We start from the raw sequence: 12,836 nt of genomic DNA, 5'->3' as shown, positions 1-12,836 counted from the left end.
GCATACAAGGTAAATATCATTTTATTGAAGAGAATCCGAGGTTCAATGAAATTAAGAGAATTACCTACCTGAGGTCCTGACATCTAGTTCATGTTGTTCCAAAGTCTGTGATCCTAACCACTTGGTCTTCATCGCAATCCTATGTACCAGGCAAGTCAATGCCCCCATTTTGTACCTGAGGAAACTGAGGCTCAGTTATTTCCTCACATTCTGATGAATCGAAGGCCCCAGTCTTGCCCCTATCCTGTGGATTCCCTCCCCCACAGAACGATGCTATGGGGGAGATTCTCAGGGGAAAAAATCAGAGAAGCTGTCTCCAGAAGACCTGTAAGGGCCATTAGTGCTTAGATTCTGTATTCTGGAGGCCCACACAGTGGCTTTCTCATGTATGATCACACATCTTTTTTATGGCTATAGAGTGAAGATTAGATTCCTTTCTAATCTTACTCTTAACACATTTTCCCATCACATAGTCTTAGACCCACCGACCTTGGACCAGTCCTCTTCCCTAAATTATGAGCTCTGCACATCCTTACTTCTGTGTCTTTGCTTGCTATTCTTTCTAGACTGCTCTCCTCACATCACTTACTCTTTAAATGATATCCATTATTCAGTACCAAGTTCAGATATGCTCCCAGAAGCCTCTAGCTCTTGCCTGCATGGATTTAATGTGCTTTTCCATGTGCCTCCTTCATGTTCTGTGGGAATCACTGCTTCTCACCACAGTTTGGAATTGCTGAGGGAAGTTGTCTTATTATGCATAAACATTGACAAATTCATCTGTGTGTGGAATAGAAAAGAGAGAAGCAAAGAGGAAGTGAGAGACTGTATTTCCAGTGATTCTGCTCATCTGATCACATATGAGGAGGGTGAACTGGGAACCCAAACCTTCTATTCCTTCAATCTAGTTTTGTTCCAGTATCCTCTGCAAGTAAGCAAAATATGATTCTAATATGTTAAAAATGGTCTTTTTCCATACCACATGACCTATAAATGCAACCCACATAGTCATTTGGGTTTTCACCCCAGAATCTGGCTGCTGTCTAAAGTGTGACTCTTTTTTTTTTTAAGTTTATTTATTTATTTTGAGACAGGGAGAAAGAATCCCAAGCAGGCTCCACACTGTCAGTGCAGAGCCATGAACTGTGAAATCATGACCTGAGCTGAAATGAAGAGTTGGGCGCTTAACCGACTGAACCACCCAGGTGCCTCTAAAGTGTGACTGTTTGTATTTACGTCATCTCCTTGAGCTAACCTGCATTATGCTACGATTAATTTTCTGCAATCCAAGGTCCCCACAGCTAGTCCTGTTCCCTAGAGTTGCAGGAGCTGTTCACAGCGCCCTCTGCCGACCACAGAGCGACTGCTTGGTCTGAGGACCAAGGCCAATCCGGTTTCTTTCCCTTACAGGGTTGTCTCCTGCCATTGACTTCTTATTTTCTAGTGGATGGTCTTTTTTTTTCTTTTTAACGTTTATTTATTTTTGAGAGAGAGAGCGAGAGAGCACGAGCTGGGGAGCGGCAGAGAGAGAGAGAGAGGGAGACACAGAATCCGAAGCAGGCTCCAGACTCTGAGCTGTTAGCACAATGCAGGGTTTAAACCATCAACCATGAGATCATGACCTGAGCTGAAGTCGGTTTCTCAACCGACTCAGCCACCTACGCGCCCCTCTAGTGGGTGATCTTTTGATTTGCAGCAAACTTCTTTTTAAAAAATTGAACATGATATGATTGTAATGGCTGAAGTTTTCCCATGATGCTAAAATGGAAATATTTCTGAAACCCGTGGTAGTAATTTAGGAATGTATGGGGAGGTCCACTTCTACATCCAGAAAATTCATTGATGGAACTACAATAAAGCACACAGAGACAATGTGAACTCCAGCCCCTGATGGCAAGGAGTTTTAGGTAATAACTTAAGATGTCCAGAAAGCACACCCAAGAGGACTGGGATATAATATTACCCTGGTACTCCAGTTTCCAGGGAGTTCTCTCTCCTGATGAGCGGAATTAGTGTGTATGCTGAATCAATGAAATTTCTCCACGTTCTTAGTCTGGGTGACAAGACAAGAGCAGGGTCATTGACAAACAGGAAGACTGCTCGGTGGTAACTGTGATGACGGTTCAGCTTCATATGCTTTGGAACGGAAGTGGAGATGTTTGGTGGAAATCTAGAATGTTAGATTGACCTTAATGTCTGGTGGGTGGAAGAGCTGATCTAGAGAGGAAGCAGGAACATCTCCTCTCCCTATTCCCCATCATTTCACCCTAATCCTGAATATGTGTATCTGATTTCTGAGGAGTGGGGAGACCTGTTACAGATTAAATTTCTGTGTGTGCGTGTGTGTGTGTGATCAGCCCTTTAGTGCTGAGAGTCAAAAAGGAGGAACAGAACAGCAAGAGCACTGGGAAAGATGGAGAAGGGGCACAAGGAGGAAAATGGTCAGAGCTCTGATTGGTAAAATGGCCAATGCCTGAATCCACAAGAATTCCTGAATGTGGTCTGGATGGCAATACCACATGTGACCAGGAGAAGGTCTACCGTACACAGGCATCTGGCCAGTGCCACAGTCAGGAACCCAACCACAGGGTGCAGTCCAATGAAGCCTTTTGGGATGCCAACCCCTTAGTGAGAAGTTCCATGTTATTACCACCTTCTGCCTGTGATTGCATCAGAATTCCGCAAGGGGGCACTGCTCACCAACCTTTCCTGTCGTTGAGCCTGCTGGACAATTAATTCACAAGCTCCAGTGCTTTTCACTTAGATTTGGCTGTCAGTGTTGTTACTGCCCTCTTTACTTTCAGTAGACGTCCCTCATCAAGTGTCCAGCTGCTCTGTAAAGCAGGACTGGGACTGCAAGGCCACCTGCTGGGGACAGACAGGGATAGGTTGCCCCAACCACCTCTTATAGATGATGACACAAATAGTAAGGAGGCTGTTTTCTGGACAGACTGTCCCCTGCTAGGAGCCTGAGTGTCCTTCCGTCCCAGGAAAGAGCTTAAGAGGCAGCGTGGGCCCACAGGATTGGGTGTCCTTGAGGAGAGAGATTGGAGAGATCAAATGACATTTGATGAATGTCAGAGCCCCAGGAAGGGAAGCCAGTTGTGGTACTATGGGAATGAGGAGCAGCCTAAGGGTAAGGAAGTTTTCCTTTGCTGCTGTAGGTAACCTAGTAAACCAAGAGAAATACCAAAATAGACACAAGGAGATCAAATCTTAAAATCTTTGGTTCCCCTCCCCCCAGGCAAAGAGCTGTACAATATTAACAAAGGGAAGGAATATTTCTTTTTTTATAAAGTACATTTTCCTAGCTCTGCAAGGAAATTGACAAGATAGTAATACCTCTCACATTTCATGGAATTCATAATTTGACTGGTCTAGAGACTGGTAACCATTTATAAAAATTATTCTTGAGAATAAGGGTCTCAAGAACTGCTGGGAAAATAATAGGAGGAAAAAAAAAGAACAATGGAGTTTTTGTTAATAGAAAGTGTCTGGTTACAATGTAAGGAATGAAAGATATCCAAATAGATATTAGGCCAGTCCTAAGAAATCTTTCTGTATATGACTTTTAAACCAACGTCTTAAAAGTTGTATCAATCGGGGCACCTGGGTGGCGCAGTCAGTTAAGCGTCCAACTCCAGCCAGGTCACGATCTCGCGGTCCGTGAGTTCGAGCCCCGCGTCGGGCTCTGGGCTGATGGCTCAGAGCCTGGAGCCTGTTTCCGATTCTGTGTCTCCCTCTCTCTCTGCCCCTCCCCCGTTCATGCTCTGTCTCTCTGTCCCAAAAATAAATAAACGTTGAAAAAAAATTAAAAAAAAAAATAAAAGTTGTATCAATACTTGATAAACAAATAGAACAAGATTAAACAAAATTATAGTTTCACTTAATACTCTTGATTATGGTGAGGCGCCAGGGTGGCTCAGTTGATTAAGCGTCTGACTCTTGATTTCGGCTCAGCTCATGATCCCAGGGTTATGGGATCGAGCCTCACGTCTGGCTCTGTGCTGAGCATGGAGCTGGCTTAAGATTCTCTTTCTCTCTGTCCATCTCCCCCACTTGTGCTCTACTTAAAAAAACAAACAAAACTCTTTGATTATGGTAAGTACTTGGACAAGTTAAATATGTTTTAAATAGGTGTTAAATATGGTTTAAAAGAAATCCATTGCATATATCTAGAAAAGGGCTTGCATTCAGAATATTAAAGAATTTCCATAGATCGATTTTAAAAGGCAGGTAACCCAGTGGGAAAAAGAGCTGGACGCCCCACAAAAGAGGATATCCCAAGGGTCAATAAGCATATTAGTCAGCAAGGAAATGCATATTGAAACTACAATGAGATATAAACACATGACTATCAGAATGGCCAAAACCAAAAAAGATAATACCAAATTTTGGCACTGATGTAGAACAACTGGAATTCTCATACACTATCGGTGGGAGAGCTACTCTGGAAGATCATTTAGCAGTGTCTACTAAGGCTGAAAATATGCATATGCTGTGACCAGCAACTCCACTCCTAGTGTATACATGTTTACCAAAAGACAAATTCACAAATGTTATAGCTAGACTCTTCATAATAGCCCCAAACTGGAAGCAATCGAATGGATAAACAATTTATGGACTTGTCAAAAATTGGAACACCATACAGCAATGGGAATGAACCAGCTATCCCTACGTGCAACAACATGGATAGATGTCACCAACATAACACTGAGTCAAAGAAGCCAGACACAAAAGGGTATATATTCTGTGTGGTTCCACTTACATAAAGTTCAAAACACACACTAATCCACGGTGTTAGAATCAAGACAGTTGTTATCCTTGTAGGGAGTTTGGTAGCAGTGATTGGAAGGGAGCCCAGGAGGGCTCCTAGGTGGCTTGACACACTCCATTTCTTGGTCTGGGAGCTGATTGCACAGTTGTGAAAATTTATCAAGGTATGCATTTGTGACTTACGGATTCTATGTGTATAGTATACTCCAATTTTTAAAAAGACTCTGATTTTATAACAATATAAGTAAAGTGCCAAAAAAGCCATTTTAGCTCATGTAAGGATTGGATTTACATTCTGATAAGCCTAATTAATTGAAATTTCCAAATTCCTTACACTGTGCTTGTTTTACAGCCATTGAAATTGTTAACGCTAAAAAATAAGACTATGTAGATATAACCATGGGGTCTCAGCTACATTTAATTATAATAACAAGTATAGTATGTAAACCTCAGGCAATGTTGTAAACCATGTGGAACCACAGAATTACGTTGCTTGCATTACCTGAGTAATATTTAGCTTGTGTATTTAATACCAACAGCTATTCATTTAGTAGTTAATGTCAATTTAAATCATAATTCCAAGATAACCAATTAACTTGAAGAGCTAGGCATATTAATCTAAAATAATTAATAAATGAATTTTTGGTTATCTGAAAAAAAATTAAGTAATTAAAAGAAGTAGCTTGAGACAATACAAATACTTGGAGATTGCACAATATATTTTACAACCAGTCACAAAGACCAAATAAATGTAGGGTTCCATCTACATGAAATGTCCAGAACAGGCAAATTTATAGAGACAGAAAGTAGGGCAGGGGTCGGTGTTGGTTGAAATGAGGGGTGCCTGCCGTTGGCACAAGGTTCCTTTTGGGGTGGATGAAAACGCTCTGAAATTAATTGTTGGTAATGGCTACATGACTCTGAACATACTAAAAGCCATTGAAGTACACTTTCTTTTCTTTTCTTTTTTAAGTTTATTTATTTGTTATGTGAGAGAAATAGAGACAGAGAATCCCAAGGAGGCTCTGCACTGTCAGCACAAAGCCCAATGCAGGGCTTAATCTCACCAGAGATCATGACCTGAGCTGAAATCAATAGTCAGAGGTTTGGGGCACCTGGGTGGCTCAGGTTGAGCATCCAACTTCAGCTCAAGTCATGATCTCACAGTTTGTGGATTTGAGCCCCATATCGAGCTCTGTGCTGACAGCTCAGAGCCTGGAGCCTGCTTCAGATTCTGTGTCTCCCTCTCTCTGCCCCTCCCCTGCTAGCACTCTGTCTCTCTGTCTGGCTCTCAAAAATGAATAAAAACGTTAAAAATTAAAGCAAACAAACAAACAAACAAATATTAAAAACAAATCGTTGAAGACTTAACCGACTAAGCCCCCCAGGCACCCCTAAAGTACACTTTAAATGAGTGAATTGTATGTTATATAAATTATCAATAAATTGTATGCTATATAAAAAATCATGCTATGCTATGTAAAAAATCAATAAACCTGTTTAAAAGTTGTTTTCAGATACTCTTGTATGTATGAAATGTACTTTTTGCCTCATATTCAAGTTACAAGAATAAAATTAATGCAGTAAAATTGTCTTAACATACACTTCACAAGGATAATTTTATTTTTTAAACCAAAATTTAAAGCTTTAAACAATATTGTACCTATCATTATTTAGTACACTTATTTATTTATTTATATTTAATTTTTTTTAATGTTTATTTTATTTCTGAGAGAGACAGAGCACGAGCAGGGGAGGGGCAGAGACAGAGGGAGACACAGAACCGGAAGCAGGCTCTAGGCTCCGATCAGTCAGCAAAGAACCCGACTCGGGGCTCGAATTCACAAACTGTGTGAGATCATGATCTGAGCAGAAGTCAGACGCTCAACCAACTGAGCCACCCAGGTGCCCCTAGTACACTTATTTAAAATATATATGTAATGAGGCATATTAGTACACTTAATGAGGTATATTTAGTAGACTTATTTAAAATACACATGTAGTAGGTATATCAAAATTAATTAAATAATTGGGGTGCTTATATATAATAGAGTATTAATAATGCAACTTAGTACACTGATCACATGCCTGACTGTGTGTATATATAGTCGTGAGTCAGTGTGGGGTAGTGAAATACATTTTTATTTTTCCTTTGTATAGATGACAGAAATTTTTTGTTGTAACTTCCAAAATGTAGACTATTAAAAGAACCCATTAACTTCCATGAAGTTTTTGGAGATATAAAATCTGCAAACAATGATAAGCAAACAAACAGAATGATAAGTGATTCCTCATTTCATATATACAGATGACACCACAAAGTCTTCCAAGGAAATGGCTTATGGATTCATAACCTTACAGGTAGTAAAGGCTGCCATTTCTGGGCAGGCCAGAAACACTGACAAACTTTAGGGAGCTAGAGAAGAGATTTGGAAACTGATGACCAAACCTGGTGAGGTGATTAGATGGTGCTTGTTTTCTGGCCTCAGAGCAAACACACTGATAAGGTCAGTAGAAAGCATTTCTGGCACCACGGAAAGAATGGAAATTTGCCCCCAAGGCCTTATAAAATTTACAGGGAAGAGTTAATTTTCTGCTTCTAATCTTATGGTTCTAATTTGGCTCACCATTCAGCAAGGTCTTTGTGCATTTATTGATGCCTCTTTTGGATCTGTGAATTAAAACATGACACATAGAGGGGCCACCTGGATGGCTCAGTCGGTTAATCATCCAACTGTTGGTTTCCACTCAGGTCATGATCTCAAAGTTCGTGAGTTTGAGCCCCACATTGGGCTCTGTGCTGACAATGCTGAGCCTGCTTCGGACTCCTTCTCCTTCTCTCTCTGCCCCTTCCTTGCTCACTCTCTCTGTCTCTCTTTTAAAAATAAACTTAATTCAGATCTTTTGATTGTTCCTAAATAAAAACATAAATATGTTTCAAAGAAAAAAAAAAGGGCCGAAATGGTACTTCAGATCTTTTTTTTTAAAAAAAAATTTTTTTTCGACGTTTATTTTTTTGGGGACAGAGAGAGACAGAGCATGAACGGGGGAGGGGCAGAGAGAGAGGGAGACACAGAATCAGAAACAGGCTCCAGGCTCTGAGCCATCAGCCCAGAGCCTGACGCGGGGCTCGAACTCACGAACAGTGAGATCGTGACCTGGCTGAAGTCGGACGCTTAACCGACTGTGCCTCCCAGGCGCCCCCAGATCTTTTGATTGTTCCTAAATAAAAACGTAAATATGTTTCAAAAAAAAAATAAATAAAATAAATAAAAATAAACTTAAAAAAAAATAAATAAAACATGCTACATAGAATAACACTTAAATAATTCAGGCTCGTAAACTGCATGAAATTGTTACCACCAGAATGAATCATCATACAATATTCATTTAGAAACTCTTCCCAAATATGCAAAGCTGGTTGAAAGGAATAATATTAATGTGATCATGAATACTTCTGGCAACGATGATTGTGTATGTTTTGTATGCCTACTTGCCTCCATTTTTAAGAAAATGCAGGGGCACCTGGGTGGCTCAGTCAGTTAAGTGTCTGACTCTTGATTTCAGCTCAGGTCATGATCTCACAGTTTATGGGTTCCAGCCACACATGGGGCTCTGGGTGGACAACACGGAACCTGCTTGGGATCTTCTCTCTGCCCCTCCCCAGCTTGTGTGCGCATGCTCTCTCTCGCTCTCTCTCTCTTTCAAAATAAATAAATAAATTTTAAAAGATGTAAAAAGTGATCAGCTAGGTAAGAAATGTAATTAACATAGAGACAGCTCTTTTTTTTTTTTTTTTTACCAAGACAGATCTTTAAAAATAATCTGAGACAAAAGGAGAGGCTTTAAAAGAAAAATTGTCAACTGAGGGTTTATGGGGGGTGGGAGGGAGGGATGGGTGGGTGAAGGGTATTGAGGGCACCTGTTGGCACGAGCACTGGGTGTCGTATGGAAACCAATTTGACAACAAATTTCATAATAAAAAAAAAGAAAAAGAAAAAGAAAAATTGTCCCAAACCTGGTTGAGGAAAGAACTTTTCTCCTTTTTTAATGATTTAATCACAACTTCCTTCGGGAAAGAAATTATGATTCCTGGTAAAAAAAAAAAAATGCTTAGAAAATTTTCTGCTAAATTTAAGACAATTAAGACTTGTTCTAGAAAATGGTCACCCACCCACCCAACTGACACCAGTTAAGAGTCTTAGTGACCTTTTCATCAAACATTCTTCTCCTTTTAAAAATCTAGTCTAACAATGATTATCTAACCATTTACCAAAGGTGAATTTGTAAATTAGGAGTGCCAGAGGCCTTTCCCCTTATAGCAAGATTGTAATAAAACTTTAAATGGTCCTAACTAAAGTGTCAGAAGTGTTTTCTTTGGGGCACCTGGGTGGCTCAGTCGGTTAAGCATCTGACTCTTGATCTCAGCTCAGGTCATGATCTCATGCATGGTTTGTGAGTTGGAGCCCTGCATTGGGCTCTGCACCTACAGGCAGAGCCTGCTTGGGATTCTCTCTGCTTCTCTTTCTGCCCCTCCCCTGCTCATGAGCACACATGCACTCTTTCTCTCTCTCTCAAAAATAAATAAATAAACATTAAAAAAAAAAAAGTGTTTCCTTTAATGCTGGTGCCAACTGTATGCTATGTAGTTCCCCTGAAAGAATACTTGCTTGTGAAAGGTGATAACAACAAAATTCAGATAGATTAATACACAAGGCTTTCTTACCAAATGGTTAGTCATTCCTCACATTACTTAGCAATTCATTTTCAAACGAAGCTATTCCTACAGGGCTGTCTACGGGAATGATTAAACTTCACATGTCCCATATAATTAAAATGAAAGGCTGAGAGACTGATTTTATTCTGCTTACTCTTGGACTTTGATTTAGTCAGGAACTGAAGGAGATAACTGGTTAGACTGTAACCAGGAGCAAAAGGTCAAAGAAAAGTGAGGATTATAAAGAAGGGTCAGCAACATAGAAAGTTTCAAATGCTTATAGCTAAGATGAAAGTGGTGGCTGCAGAATGTCCTCTCTTGGAGAAAGTACATACTTTGTTCCATTGCTATACACCAGTCTGCCCAAACTTCCAATACTTTGCAAATGTTCCTGAAATGCTTCCAGCAAGTTATGGATCTGTTGAAAAAGAATTTGCTCTCTTATACCATTTTACTTCAGCATAAAGATGGCTTCCCTTTGGATACCCATCTCTCTTCTCAACCACCATCTTGCAGATGGAGGCATCAAGTCAGGGCTTAAGCACGAGTAATTTTGGACTTAATTGCCCTACCTTTTCAAAAAATGCCCCACTGATTCTACTATATGTTTCCTTCCTCCAGGTTTAATACAAAAATTGGCCCCTAGAAGAAATATGTGGTTCTGTTGGTATCATAATTTAACCCCTTCCCAGATCTTGAACATTTCATCCTTATCCATCCATCTCAGCTCCCATGTGTTGTCATTTCCTTACATCACTACTTTTAGATTTCCTTTGCTATTTATTTATTTATTTATTTATTTATTTATTTATTTATTTAGTGCTTGTGTATGAGTGGGAGAGGATCAGAGGGAGAGAGAATCCTAAGCAGGCTCAATGCCCAGAGCAGGGCTTGATCTCACCACTGTGAGATCATGACCTGAGCCAAAATCAAGAGTCCATCGCTTAACCAACTGAACCACCCAGATGCCCCTAGATTTCATTTTATGTTCCATTAAGTTTTCTTTACTGAGAAGAGAATGTGCTGCTATTGGGGACTTTCCAGAATTATTGTTTGAACTGAATTATTCAATTGGCTTCTGAGTATGTGATGCTTAAGAAAATGGAGGTAAAAACAAACAAGGGCTTGTCTGCCCTTCCTGGCATCAGCTGATGATAGATGGCCCACTCCAAGGAGCAGAATAGGCTGACCTGGAAATACAGAGCAGTCTCCACCACCTTGATGCTTCTGCTGGCTGTCAGCCTCGAGGGCATCATATCTTCAGTGTGAGAAGCAGGAGACTGAGGGCAGGAAGATGCTTATCCTTAGACCCTGGAGCAGGGCAGGACCCTACCTGGTACCTTAACCCTGGGCTGAGATTAAAGTGCCCTGAGCGGAGGAGTCAAGACCCTAGACAACTCAGTGTGTATTTTTCTATTTTCACCACCCGTTGTTATTAGGAAAAAAGTCCCTTTTCATGGTGGGTTTTTTTTTTTAACATTTTTTTTTTTTTTAAGTATCAAGAGTCTGATGCTCAACAAACTGAGCCACCCAGGAGTTCCTCTTTTTCTTTGTTTTGTTTTTGTTTTAAAACAGAAAAGCTAACTGGTTGGGCCAGGGGAAAATCTCCTGAGTTTAAAGGGCCTGTGTTTTGTCATCACATAATTGGCTCCTCTTGATAACAATTTCTAAAATACCTTTCTTTTTTACTTCTTTTTGAAGCTTATACAGTTTGATAAGAAAAAGAGGTCCACATGACAAGCTCAGGGGTGCATGGCTGGTTGTAGCAAGGATGAACAGGATTAGAACTTAGTTCTTCTAATGCTATGGTATTCACTTATTCAGCAGTTATTAGCCACAAATAATGTATGTATTAGTTACAGTACTAGCTAGATTTTTGTAGTGAAGAGATCCCAAGCACAGTGCCTCGACCTCGAATCATGTCAAAGTTTACTTCTCTCACATAGAACACTCCAGAGGTAGTCAGTTGGTCCAGGGAAGGTAGGCTGCTCTGCTCCATGAGGTCATTCAGGGAGCCAGATTCCTTTATCTCATTGCCTGGGTCCACAAACTTTCTCTGTAAAGGGCCAAAGAGTAAACATTTAGGCTTTGCAGGGTATACAATCATTGTCACAACTGCTTGATTCTGCTAATGTAGTGTGAAAGCAGCCATAGAGATTATGTAAGCAAATGGCATGGCCATGTTCCAATAAAACTTTATTTACAAAAATAAGCCGCAGGTCAAATTTGGCTCATAGGTTGTAATATAATGACCTCTGTCCTTAAATGTCCTATTCACCATTTTATCTGTATTCAAGACAATGGAAAGAAGTAGATGGGTTGAAATTTTTCTTCTGAAAACAAGATCCATAGATAAAAAATACTGTGACATAGTCACACAATGGAATACTATGTAGATAAGAATGAATGAACCACAACTACACACAATAACATGGATGAATGCTATAAGTTTAATGCTGAGCCAAAGAAGCCAGACACAAAAGATTGCATACTTGATTGATTCAATTTACATAAAGTATAAAACTAAGCCAAACTAATCTATGGTATTAGAAGTCAGAATAGTGGTTGCCTTTGTGGGGGATAGTGACAAGAAGTGGACACAAGAAGACTTCTGAGTTCTGGCAATGCTTTATTTCTTAAGGCCCCCATGACATTCCTCCAAGACAGGGAGGATAGTGGAAGATTGAGGTCAAGGAGTCACTCCAGGGACCCACACTGGAGTAGCTATCCAGCTCACAGCCATGGTTATGCGATGGGCATGAGATTTGAGCCATCCAAGGTACCTCACCTCCCGGCCATAACAACTGATCCAGAACATGGATATATGATCAGGGCCAGGACAAATAGAGCCCTTTTTCAGGAACTGCCAAACTGGATCTGAGAAAAGGGACTTCCTTCCCTTCCATCCATAAAGATATGAGCCTGGATTTCCTGCAGCCTGGTCCAGGTTCTTGGAGATGACTATCCTGTGGGAACAAGGAGCCTGATATCCAGAAAGAAGCAGGGAGAGAGCTGAAGAAAGAGCGAAGGATCTTCAGGCTCTTGGTTCCAGCTATCCCTAAGGTCAGCTCCACCCTGCCTTTCCCAGTTTTATGAGCCAATAAATTCCTTTTGAGTTCCTTCTGTGCTTAAGAGAATTAGTGTTGAGTTCCTCTCTCATGAAAACTATCATCTGCCTTTCTCCTCAAAATGCACGCTGAATCAGAGCACTTCTTATTGTCTCCATGGTCACTATCCTGATCCAAACCACTGCTGTCTCTTGCCGGGATGAATGCAACAGTCTTCTAGTTCCTCTTTTGCTCTTTTACAATCCATTCTCCACCCAGCAGGCCAAGTGATCTTA

Source organism: Prionailurus bengalensis, chromosome B3, assembly GCF_016509475.1.
Source record: "Prionailurus bengalensis isolate Pbe53 chromosome B3, Fcat_Pben_1.1_paternal_pri, whole genome shotgun sequence".
Taxonomy (NCBI): domain Eukaryota; kingdom Metazoa; phylum Chordata; class Mammalia; order Carnivora; family Felidae; genus Prionailurus; species Prionailurus bengalensis.
Note: the sequence above shows the minus strand (reverse complement) of the source record.